The sequence below is a fragment of the Bombina bombina genome, chromosome 9 (genome assembly GCF_027579735.1).
Source record: "Bombina bombina isolate aBomBom1 chromosome 9, aBomBom1.pri, whole genome shotgun sequence".
Lineage (NCBI taxonomy): Eukaryota > Metazoa > Chordata > Amphibia > Anura > Bombinatoridae > Bombina > Bombina bombina.
This window is the reverse complement of record NC_069507.1, coordinates 122,925,561-122,937,898: the sequence shown is the minus strand read 5'-3', so window position 1 is coordinate 122,937,898 and position 12,338 is coordinate 122,925,561. Positions and strand designations below refer to the sequence as shown.

General features: G+C 39.9%; 1 protein-coding gene across 1 annotated transcript in view; it reads left to right on the top strand.

Moving 5' to 3' along the window:
* Positions 1-12,338, top strand: part of ZDHHC5 (zinc finger DHHC-type palmitoyltransferase 5) — a 652,209-nt gene that overhangs the window by 578,844 nt on the left and 61,027 nt on the right. The window lies entirely within an intron of this gene.

Below are 12,338 nucleotides of genomic sequence, written 5' to 3'. Positions count from 1 at the left end.
TGTTTCAGTTTGATTCTTTTGCTGATGTTTTAAGTTTTTCTTGTCATTTAAAGATTAAAGTTATATTTTGGGTTGTGGATTATTTTTTCAGCGGAAAATGACTGTTTTTATTTTTATCCCTCCCTCTCTAGTGACTCTTGCGTGGAGTTCCACATGGACTCTTGCCAATTACATGAAAGAAAACATAATTTATGTAAGAACTTACCTGATAAATTCATTTCTTTCATATTGGCAAGAGTCCATGAGGCCCACCCTTTTTATGGTGGTTATGATTTTTTGTATAAAGCACAATTATTTCCAAATTCCTTTGTTGATGCTTTTTACTCCTTTCTTTATCACTCCACTACTTGGCTATTCGTTAAACTGAATTGTGGGTGTGGTGAGGGGTGCATTTATAGGCATTTTGAGGTTTGGGAAACTTTGCCCCTCCTGGTAGGATTGTATATCCCATACGTCACTAGCTCATGGACTCTTGCCAATATGAAAGAAATTAATTTATCAGGTAAGTTCTTACATAAATTGTTTTTCCCAGGTAGTACTTCTAAAGGTGTGACTAGACTCTCAGAAACTAAATTAATATCGCTGCCTGAGTCTACTAGGGCCAGTATAGCCTTTCCATTTAGCTGTACACATACACTGAAAACACTTGTTTCCACTTCTTTCCCTATTAAACACACAAGGCCACAAAAGTTTTTATCTACAGTAGCATATTTACATTCCATGGCTTCCTGCAGTTGTGGACAATGAGCTTTGTTGTGTCCTAATTGCCCACACTCATAACAGGTAATTGGAACAGTGTCATTCTGCAGTTCTTTCTGGGGCTCATTATTCTTTGAGCCAAATTGAGTTCCTTTAGGTCGTCTGGTCCAGTTTACCATTTTCTGAGGTCCACTAGTTCTCCAGTCCTTTAGATCCAGGTGTTTCACCTTTGGGCTTCTTGCAGGTGGAGAAGAAGATTTAAAGGGACACTGAACCCAAATTTTTTCTTTCGTGATTCAGATAGCGCAGGCAATTTTAAGCAACTTTTCTAATTTTCTCCTATTATCAAATTTTCTTCATGCTCTTCGTATGTTTATTTGAAAAGCAAGAATGTAAGTTTAGATGCCAGCCCATTTTTGGTGAACAACCTGGGTTGTCCTTGTTGATTGGACAGCACCAATAAACAAGTTCTGTCCATGGTGCTGAACCAAACATTTGCTGGCTCCTTAGCTTAGATGCCTTCTTTTTCAGATAAAGATAGCAAGAGAACGAAGAAAATTTGATCATAGTAGTAAATTAGAAAGTTGCTTAAAATTGCATGCTCTATCTGAATCATGAAAGAAAAAAATTGGGTTAAGTATCCCTTTAAGGTCGTTCACGGCAGTATAACGCTCCACCATAGCCACCATCTCATCATAGGTAGTGGGGTTACCCTGCCACACCCACTGGAGTAGTCCATTTGGTAAAGCTCACACAAACCGGTCCAACACCAAGGTCTCTATAATTTGATAATTTGTGCTGGTGTAGAGTTTTCTGGGGTCAGCCATTTCTTTGCCAAATGTATCAAGTCAAACAACTGGGCTCTTGATATATTGTGATATCTCTGGGCATACACTGCAGGGGATATACCAGCCCTGGCCAGAATTTCTGCTTTAAGCCTGTCATGGTCATTTGCTTCCTCCTCTTCCAGATCAAAGTGAGCCCTTTGGGCCTCTCCTAAGAGAAATGTTGCAAGGATTCCAGCCCACTTTGCATGTGGCCACTGCTCCCTAGTAGCTGTCTTTTCAAAAGCAAGGAGGTAAGCTTCCACATCATCTTGTGGGGTCATCTTTTGCAGATACTGACTTACAAGATTTTTAAACTAATTACACCTAATCTAATCCCCCTAACAAAATAAAAAGCCCCCCCCCCCCAAATAAAAAAGCCCTACCCTACACTAAATTACAAATAGCCCTTAGGGCCTTTTGCGGGGCATTTCCCCAAAGTAATCAGCTCTTTTACCTGAAAAAAAAATTACAATCCCCCCCCCCCCAACATTAAAACCCACCACCCACACAACCAACCCTATTCTAAAACCCACCCAATCCCCCCTTAAAAAAACCTAACACTAACCCCTTGAAGATCACCTTACCGGGAGACGTCTTCACCCAACCGGGCCGAAGTCTTCATCCAAGCCGGGCGAAGTGGTCCTCCAGATTGGGCAGAAGTCTTCATCCAGACGGCATCTTCTATCTTCATCCATCCGGCGCGGAGTGGGTCCATCTTCAAGACATCCAACGCGGAGCATCCTCTTCTTTCCACGGCTAAACACAGAATGAAGGTTCCTTTAAATTACGTCATCCAAGATGGCGTCCCTTCAATTCAGATTGGCTGATAGAATTCTAATATCGGAATTAAGGTAGAAAAAATCCTATTGGCTGATCCAATCAGCCAATAGGATTGAACTGGCATTCTATTGGCTGTTGCAATCAGCCAATAGAATGCCAGTTCAATCCTATTGGCTGATTGGATGACGTCATTTACAGGAACCTTGGATGACATCATTTAATGGAACCTTCATTCTGTGTTTAGCCGTTGTTTGAAGAGGATGCTCCACATCGGATGTCTTGAAGAAGGACCCGCTCCGCGCCGGATGGATGAAGATAGAAGATGCCGTCTGGATGAAGACTTCTGCCCGTCTGGAGGACCACTTTGCCCGGCTTGGAAGAAGACTTCTCCCGGCTTCGTTGAGGACTTCGGCTTGGTTGGGTGAAGAAGTCTCCCGGTAAGGTGATCTTCAGGGGGTTAGTGTTAGGTTTTTTTAAGGGGGGATTGGGTGGGTTTTAGAGTAGGGTTGGTTGTGTGGGTGGTGGGTTTTAATGTTGGGGGGGTTTTAGTTTTTGTTTCAGGTAAAAGAGCTGATTACTTTGGGGCAATGCACCGCAAAAGGCCCTTTTAAGGGCTATTTGTAATTTAGTGTAGGGTAGGGCTTTTTTATTTTGGGTTTTTTTTTGTTAGGTGTAATTAGTTTAAAAATCTTGTAATTTCTTTATTCTTTTCTGTAATTTTGTGTTTGTTTTTTTTGTACTTTAGATAATTTTATTTAATTGTAATTAATTGTATTTAATTTAGGTAATTAATTTAATTGTAGTGTAGTGTTAGGTGTAATTGTAACTTAGGTTAGGTTTTTTTTTACAGGTAAATTTGTCTTTATTTTAACTAGGTAGTTATTAAATAGTTAATAACTATTGTACCTAGTTAAACTAAATACAAAGTTACCTGTAAAATTAAAATAAACCCTAAGATAGCTACAATGTAACTATTAGTTATATTGTAGCTAGCTTAGGGTATATTTTACAGGTAAGTATTTAGTTTTAAATAGGAATAATTTAGTTAATTGTAGTTATTTTATTTAGATTTATTTAAATTATATTTAAGTTAGGGGGTATTAGGGTTAGACTTAGGTTTAGGGGTTAATAACTTTATTATAGTGGCGGCGACGTTGGGGGCGGCAGATTAGGGGTTAATAAATGTAGGTAGGTGGCGGCGATGTTAGGGCCAGCAGATTAGGGGTTAATAATATTTAAATAGTGTTTGCGATACGGGAGTGCGGCGGTTTAGGGGTTAATATATTTATTATAGTGTTGGCGATGTCCGGTTCGGCAGATTAGGGGTTAAAATATTTTTTTTACATATATACATGCATATACATATATACACACACACACACACATATATATATATATATATATATATATATATATATATATATATACACACACACACACACACATACGGAGGGGCGGGTGGCGAGAAAAAAACACCACTCCCTCCAAGGTAACGAACACCATTGGACCTATGACCGACTTAGTGGTGAATATCAGCAGTCGGTCTATGACAACCGCTGAAGTGTCCCTTCTAAATAAAGGTTTGAACTTTGTTCCAACTCGTAGCGTGGACGAGTTTGATGTGTTTATTGACTGTCAAAAATTTCAACAATCCTTGAGACTTAAAGAATTCTTTCAAGACACAACCACACAAGTCCAGTCTGATGATCCTCTGTTCAAAATTAAAAGTTCCTTTGACCAGCATAGTCAGAATTCAAGCATCAAAACATACATGCGACTGGTGTCTCAGGACATCACACAAATGGAACAAGTGAAATATCGTAATAATTTGACAGAGGAAGAAAAACAAGCTCTAATATCTGATTCACAAATTGTGATCAGGACGGCGGACAAGGGAGGAGCGGTCGTGATTCTTGACTACGCTTATTACCAGAGCGAAATACTACAGCAATTGAGTGACCATACCACCTATTTACCATTACGTGACCCTACATCTGAGTTTATGGTAATTATTAAAGAAGTGGTAATACAGGGCTTCACAGCTGGTTGGATCGATGACAATATCAAAAAATATTTGCTAGTAGATTTTCCTTCTTGCCCCATCCTCTACACATTACCAAAAATGGTGTCACCACCTAGGAGACCAATTGTCTCTGCAAGGAACTCCATCACATCCAGATTGGCGGTGTTCGTGGACCACTTTCTACAACCATTGGTGAAGAATATTCGGTCCTACCTTCGTGATTCTTCTCAGTTAATTCTTGAACTGAGGGAATTAGAGGTGGAGGATTCGTGGATTTTAGCCACGGCTGATGTCAACAGCCTTTTTACGATAATTCCCCATGAGAGTAGGAAACTCTGTGTCTCGGAGGCATTGGATCGTTACCCCTATGTAGGTCCCCTTAGGGATTTCCTTATACGACTGTTGGATTTAAGCCTGCGTCTAAACTACTTCAGTTTTGAGAACTCATTCTATCAACAAATAGCAGGAACTGCTATGGGGTCAAATGTGGCCCCATCCCTGGCAAATTTGTTTATGGACAAATACGAAACAGCAATCATGGGTATTTATGACAAACCTGAGGTAAGGTTCTACCGTCGTTATATAGACGACCTCTTTATTGTTTGCAACGGTACTGCTGAGGCCCTACAGAGTTGGTTTGACCAGTTGAACAACTTGGAGAATCCTGTGAAATTTAAACTTAACATCCAAGAAACAACAATCGATTTTCTTGATCTGAGAATTTTCAAAAAAGGCCAACCACACCTGGGAACATCTTTGTTCTGCAAACCAACGGACCGAACTCACTGCTCCACGCTGGCAGTAACCATCCTATCAGTCTACTAAAAGCCATACCAAAAGCCCAACTATTGAGGGTAACAAGAAATAACAGTGAACCTGAGTTGAAGTTGGAACAACTAGTAGAGATGGCGGATAAATTCAAACAGTGGGGGTACAATCCACGATTGGTTGATCAGAACGTGCAAATGGTCACTGATTTGGGACTTAAGAGCAGTATAGAGAAGAACAGCAAGAAGGACACAAATAGATTGACCTTCACCACTGCCTACAGCCCCACTTATAAGCAAGTTAGGTGCAAGCCTGGATCAACATTGGCACATCATCAAGAGTGACCCCACTCTCCCATTTACACAGTGGGGCCATCCCAGAGTGGGTTATAAAAGAAATAAAAATCTTAAGGATACTCTGATGAAGAATGATCCGGCTCATTGCTATACTCCATCCAATTGGCTACAGCAGAATAAGAAGAATGGCTGTTATAGATGTACGGGCTGTACAACATGTAGCGCTATGATACCAGGCATGACGTTCTGCCATCCCCACACCAATAGGAGGTTTAAAATCAGACACTTCATCACATGTACCACTACACATGTGGTATACCTCCTTAACTGCTGTTGTGGACGTTTTTACGTCGGAAAAACGACTGACGATGCCAGGATCAGATTTGCGAATCACAGATCAGCCATAAGGACAGCGCTGAAGAGAGGGTCAAGTGATCAACCGGTGGCAAGACACTTTTTAGAGGCTGGCCACACAGTGAACGATCTGCGCTTTGTTCTTATTGATCATATTCCCCCACTGAGACGTGGTGGTGACCGGAATAAAATTCTTCTATAAACAGAAGCGAGGTGGATACACCGGTTAAATACGGTGCAACCCAATGGATTAAACACTTTTGTGGATTGGCATTGTTTTTTATAAAACAATGGTCCACCATGCACTTCCTGAGATGTCCAACACTATAGTGGGATCTGCTTTCCATTTTTTCTGTCATAATGAGAGCTATGATCCATTAATGTATTAAAATAATATATATTAATTGATGAAACATGTTTATTGTCCATTATATATGTGGGTATACTGTATTTCATGGTTATTCAGCCTACTGTTATGGTATAGTTGTTGTGTTCATGGGAGCCGCCAACCTCCTGGTACCCTACCTTTCTGTCTTTTTTGTTTTGTTTGTCTGTTTCACTTTTAATCATCCCAAGGTTTAGAAGTATATGAGACGTAGTTTCTCTCTATTCACTTACTTAAGATATGTGGGTGTTTATGTCTTCCCTATAAATTTGCACCCTTAATGCACATGACAGATTACTTTTCTTTTGTGTCAGGTTATGAATTAAGCCATTGCCGGTTTTTCACTCACTGTGCTAGTTTTATCATGCATTTATTGTTACATGCATTAATAGATGGGATTTAGTTGGACGTTTATTTCATATAGCAGCTCACTGGGTATTCCTTCACTAGTTTGCGAGCCTGTGTTTGCAAGTCTATGAGGCATATAGGACAGAAGTGTGTTATGCTCAACCGGGATGTTTACATCGGTTGCCATGGTTCCCTAACAGCGCCACTCCGGCCTCTATGTGCGATACACCCGGTGACGTCACAATGTGCTTGCTCTACACTCCCCTCCTCACTTCCGGTTTCGGTGTTGGCGTGGTCAGGGCTTTGGCGGTTCCCAGATCACATAACTGTACTGCTTATAGGAAAAGGTAGGATTCTCAATTAAGCTTCAGATCCTCTCTCAGTATTGTATACCATATGGAGTCCCACATATATGAAATAAACAGAGGGGCTGTATTAGTTGAGTATTTTAAGCATTACGCTATTATTAGTCAGTACACATTGTAAGCCACAATTTTTTAATATTGTCATAAATTAAGCCACAATGGCTCATTATTTATCTGGTTGTTTGGCTATTATAGGTTTTTATACTGTGTCACTTTATCACCACCGTTCTTTATCACCACTCATTTTATGAATGAGCATATTTTAAATGATCAACCATTGCAATGTCACTATTGTTTACATTATTTTGTTTAGGTGGTTTCCATGACTGCTGTTTGGCAGTTTTTTGGTCTCAATTTGGGGGGAGGGGCTATTGTTTTGTTTTGTTTGCTCTATAAATTGTTTGAGTTGCCATTACACTCAGGAAGGGGATTTTTTATCTCCGAAACGTCACAGTAAAGCGTGTTTTGATATAAGACCAGTGAGTACAAGTCTTTTATTACCTATATATACACATATATATATATATATATATATATATATATATATATATATATATATATATAAATATATATAAATATTTAAACAAGTATGTATGTCTATGTTAAAGCCATTTGCCTGCCTTTTTTTTTCTGACACCTAAATCCTAATTTCTTTGAGCCCTTATAACTTTTATACAATATTTTTTGTGAATCATTTTTATCAGATGGTGTTATTAGTGTAAATGTACTCTGTAATGTAATTTGTATGTGTTTTGTGCAACTTTTTAGTTTTGCGAAACAGTTAACCAGACTTCTGAGGCCGCAGTAATCATTCTAGCATAAATCGTAATTGCCCTCAAGTGTTATCTTTTACTTTAAAATTTTAATTCAAGCACAGTTTAACTTGCGTGCAAATGAGTGCGAACACACAATATCGAATGAGCAAAAACAATAGCGCTCCACTCATAATCTGGTCCTATATGTGGTGAAGGTGCAGAAATGTGTCTGCCTGCACAGACCATGAGATCAGGACAACGGTGGTTTATAACATTCATAAGTAATGAGAAGCGAAACATTATTAGACTTTATAAACTATAACGTAATTTAATAACTGAATAAAATATTTTTTTTACCACAAGAACATATAAAGATTTTTTTTATTTTAATTATCACTTCCAGTAGAAAAACTTCACAATTAAAAAGCAAACAGAAAGCCACAAAAACTATCACTATTTGCAGGAATTTTGCCGGTCCGTTTGCAATAAATGTCCTTTGCATTTCTGGCTGAGAAAAAAGACACTGCACAAGTGCAATTTGAAATAGCTAACTGAAAAATATTAAACATGCACTACTTAACTGTCATACAAGAAAAAAGCTAACTGAACAAGAAGAAAGCTGTGGGTGGAGCTTGGTGGCCATTTTCAGTTGCAAACAAACAATGATTATTTAAAAGTTTCATGTACTTCTTACAAGCTCATAGAAGTGGGACTCATTGCAAGATGCTTGTCTGGTATTTTACAATAAGTATTAGGTCTAGACTGTCCCTTTAAGTAATCATCCCAGGGTCAATATGGAGCAGTTATGAAACAGTTACGGTAAATAAGACCGCTAACAGTATAAGTTTCTATAGATCAAATATCCTCCTACAAAATTTCTAGTAGCATGCAGTTCCCTTATATATAATAAATAGGACCTTAAATATGGCTGTACATATAAGAATAGCTAGGTTGTAGTAATATACTACCACCTTCATAGGTAAGGATTGTACCAATCATCTAAAGTATGCCTGCTGTTTGCTGTTATCCAGCTAATATAATAACGGTGATGTTAAGTTATATATGAGTAGATAATATACTGCAGTTTAAATCTAAGCCCAGTCTTACCAGGGAAAAATAAAAACCAGCAAGTGTAAGTGCTGGAATTATAGCGCTCGTAAATCTGTAAACACACTTAAACCTACCAACCAGCATTTTCCTTCTTAATATGAGGAGAGTCCACGGTATCATTCCTTACTGTTGGGAACCTGAACCTGGCCACCAGGAGGAGGCAAAGACACCCCCAGCCAAAGGCTTAAATACTCCCCCTTCTTACCTCATATCCCAGTCATTCTTTGCTTTTCGTCACAGGATCTGCTCTTTCTGTTATTAGGCCTATTTCTCCTCCTTAGAGTCTTAACCTAGTATTAAAAGTTTTACAGGCTCCTCTTTTTGAACCTATGCATACATTGGACATTAAACTACTTGTTTCTTTTGGCTATCTTTTCTGCTAGAAGAGTTTCTGAATTGTCTGCTCTCTCCTGTAAGTTTCCTTACCTGATTTGTCATCAAGATAAAGCTATTTTGCAGGCTACATTTAAATTTCTTCCTAAAGGTATTTCCTCACACAACATGTATAGGGAAATTGTTGTTCCCTCATTGTGTCCTAATCCAAAAAATGCTACTGAAAAATCTTTACATTCTTCGGATTTTGTTAGAGCATTGAAATATTTTGTTGATGCTACTAAGGATTTCAGACAGACTTCTAGTTCTTTTTTCTGGTCATAAGAAAGGCCAGAAGGCCTCTGCAATTTCTTTAGCCTCTTGGTTAAAACTTATGATTCACAGAGCTTACTTGGAGGCAGATCAGTCTCCGCCACAGAGAATTACTGGTCATTCTACTAGATTGGTTGACACATCTTGAGATTTCAAGAATGAGGCTTCAGTTGATCAAATTAGCAACACAGCCACTTGGTCTTCTCTGCATACCTTTTTTTTTTTGTTACTCGTGGACGTATTATGTCCCATACATACAGTTTGTGGACTCTCGCCACCTATATGAAAGAAAACATAATTTATTCTTACCTGATGATAAATTAATTTCTTTCATGGTGGCGAGAGTGTTTAGCACATCCTTTTTCCTTCTCCTCATTATTGGCTTTTACTCCTTTTCATAAATGGAAAGAGTCCACAGCTGCATTTATTACTTTTGGGAATTCGGAACCTGGCCACCAGAAGGCAGCAAAGACACCACAGCCAAAGGCTTAAATACTCCTCCCACTTCCCTCATCCCCCAGTCATTCTTTGCCTTTCGTCCCAGGAGGTAGGCAGAGAAGTGATCAGAAGTTTTAGATTAGTCTCTTATGGAGGGTAGTACTCTTCAGCATGGGGCTGGAGTTTTAAGTAACTTTCATCCATGCTTTCACTGAAAGGCTGACAGGACTAGAGTCCGGAGATGCAGTAAGAGTCTTTCTGCGAACCCATCCCGATTCATATTAACAGCTCAACAAGCAATAGGCGTTGACGAGTTTCGCTGCCTGCTTTCTTCTCTCAAGTCCATGGCAGAAGCGATGCTACTATCTCTCACACTTGAAGGGCCATGTTCCTGTTTCACAGTGTAGATTCCAGTAAGATCGTTTCATTTTACTTCATGAAATGTAATGTATTACAGATGTTTTCCCGAGGTGCTACCACCTCGCGGGACTAACTTATCACACAGGGTCTCAGTGAGGCGCCTTTTTTGTCTTGGAATCAAGGGTTAATATCTCCTGAGGGGGGGTTATTGAACAGGGTTTTTTAAATCATGTGTGTTACATGATTCAACCTGCTTATGTGTAGTGTTATTTCGGCTCATGGCTTGTGGAACATAACGGCATTTAACGGCCTTACGGTTGGGCGTGCTTTTTTTGGACTATACGGTTCACCTGGTGACCGGACGTGGTCATGTTTTTGGGCTCCATTTCCGCATTCCTGACAGTGTGGCGACGGAGAAATTCTGGTCTGCTGGTGTCCAGTTCTTAGGAGGTGGTGAGTGCCCCAGCCATTGTATGTATTAGGTGCCGTTTAGATTTTTAAGTCCACTCTTTTGTATTCAGTATCCTAGTAATTGAAGAGTCTGATATTGTGGAGACAGACGTCTCTGTTTCAGATTCTACTCCTTGCGCAGAATGCGTATTGCCCCAGATGATACAAGCCTCAGTTACGTCCTGAATGCCATATTAGAGTGCTCAGTTCCTCAGGATCGGGGAATCAAGGGGCCCCTGAGCCATCCACCTCTGGGGCTTCTGTCCTTCGAGTGGCGAGTTCCCCGTCGTGGGAAGATCCCATCCTTAAAGGGATAGTAAACCCCAAAATTATTTTCTTTTATGATTCAGATAGCACATTTGATTTTAAACAACTTTCCAATTTAATTCTATTATCAAATTTTTTTCATTCTCTTGTTATCCATTGCTGAAGGTACAGCATTGCACTACTGACAGGAAACTGAAAATATCTATTTAGCCAATCACAAGAGACAAATGTGTGCAGGCACCAATTAGCAGCAGCTCCCACTAGTGTATGATATGTACATATTCATTTTTAAACAAGGGATACTAAGAGAACAAAGCACATTCTTAAATGTCTTAAAATGACATGTTCTATCTGAATCATGCAAGTTTAATATTGACTTTCCTATCCCTTTAAGGGATCTGAGGATTCTCAGTCTTCTTCTTCGATTAGCTTTCAGAATTAGATATAAGGGGATGTAGTATTCCTCTTATAGGCTTATTTGTTGAGTATCCTTTTCTAGTTTTGAGCTTGGTTGAACAGGGTTCCTGTTGGGCTGGTCCTGCGGGTATGTCTGTTCTTTTTGGGCGGAAACCTATGGGTTGCCCTTTCTTTTATTTTAATCCGGTCAGGATGAATTTTGTTAGAAAGCTCATGTTTTGTTATATATTCCTTCTGGATTTTTCCTCAGAATCGATTTAGTCCTCTGTCGTTTGTTTGTTTCACCCTCCCTGGGAGTGACTATTGCGACCTTGACAGTATTGGCTATGGTGTAGTCTGGCTCTGATTGGGTTCAGCTCCTTCTGTCTTGAGGCCTATCTCAGACACGTGGCGCCTGTTCTGCCCGACTGGTCCGGTTAGGGCGCTGAATGTTTACATTATTATTTCTGTTTTCTTTTCTTGTTTTTACAAGTGTCAGGTAAGCATTCTGAGAGGACCTGTGGGTCCGTGGGGCATGGGGGACTGGTTCAGTTCTCATCTGCCTTTCGAGTTGGTCTTCTGGGACTCGGTGGAGTTCTACTGCGTCACACTCTTTTGGTTCCGATATCGTCGGGATTGAGTGTTTTTTTCCTTGCGTGGGTTGATGATTTGGAGGATTTAAGGCCTCCTTGCCGCTGTTTATGAGCCGGCCTTGCCTTCAGGGGCTATTGAAATTGTCATTTGGACTTGTTCTTTTTTGAGAACTCTTCCTTTGGGTTAAGAACTCTGGATTTTGTCCGTTTCTCCTTAGCGGTTGAGGCTGCTTTCCTTTTTGAGAATTCTTCCTTCGGGTGGAGATCTCTGGATTTTGTCCATTTATCCTTCACGCTTTATGGGAGGGCCTTTCGGCCTATACTGGAATAATAGGCTATTTGGTCTCCTTATCCTGACTCCGTCTAGGGGTTGTTCTGGGGTTTGGGATGCTATGCCTTCTTTTTCCTTGGATGTAGGCCTCTGTCTTGTTCTCTGAGGAGAACATGGAGACTAGCCTCTGTTTACTTGCTCTTCAGGT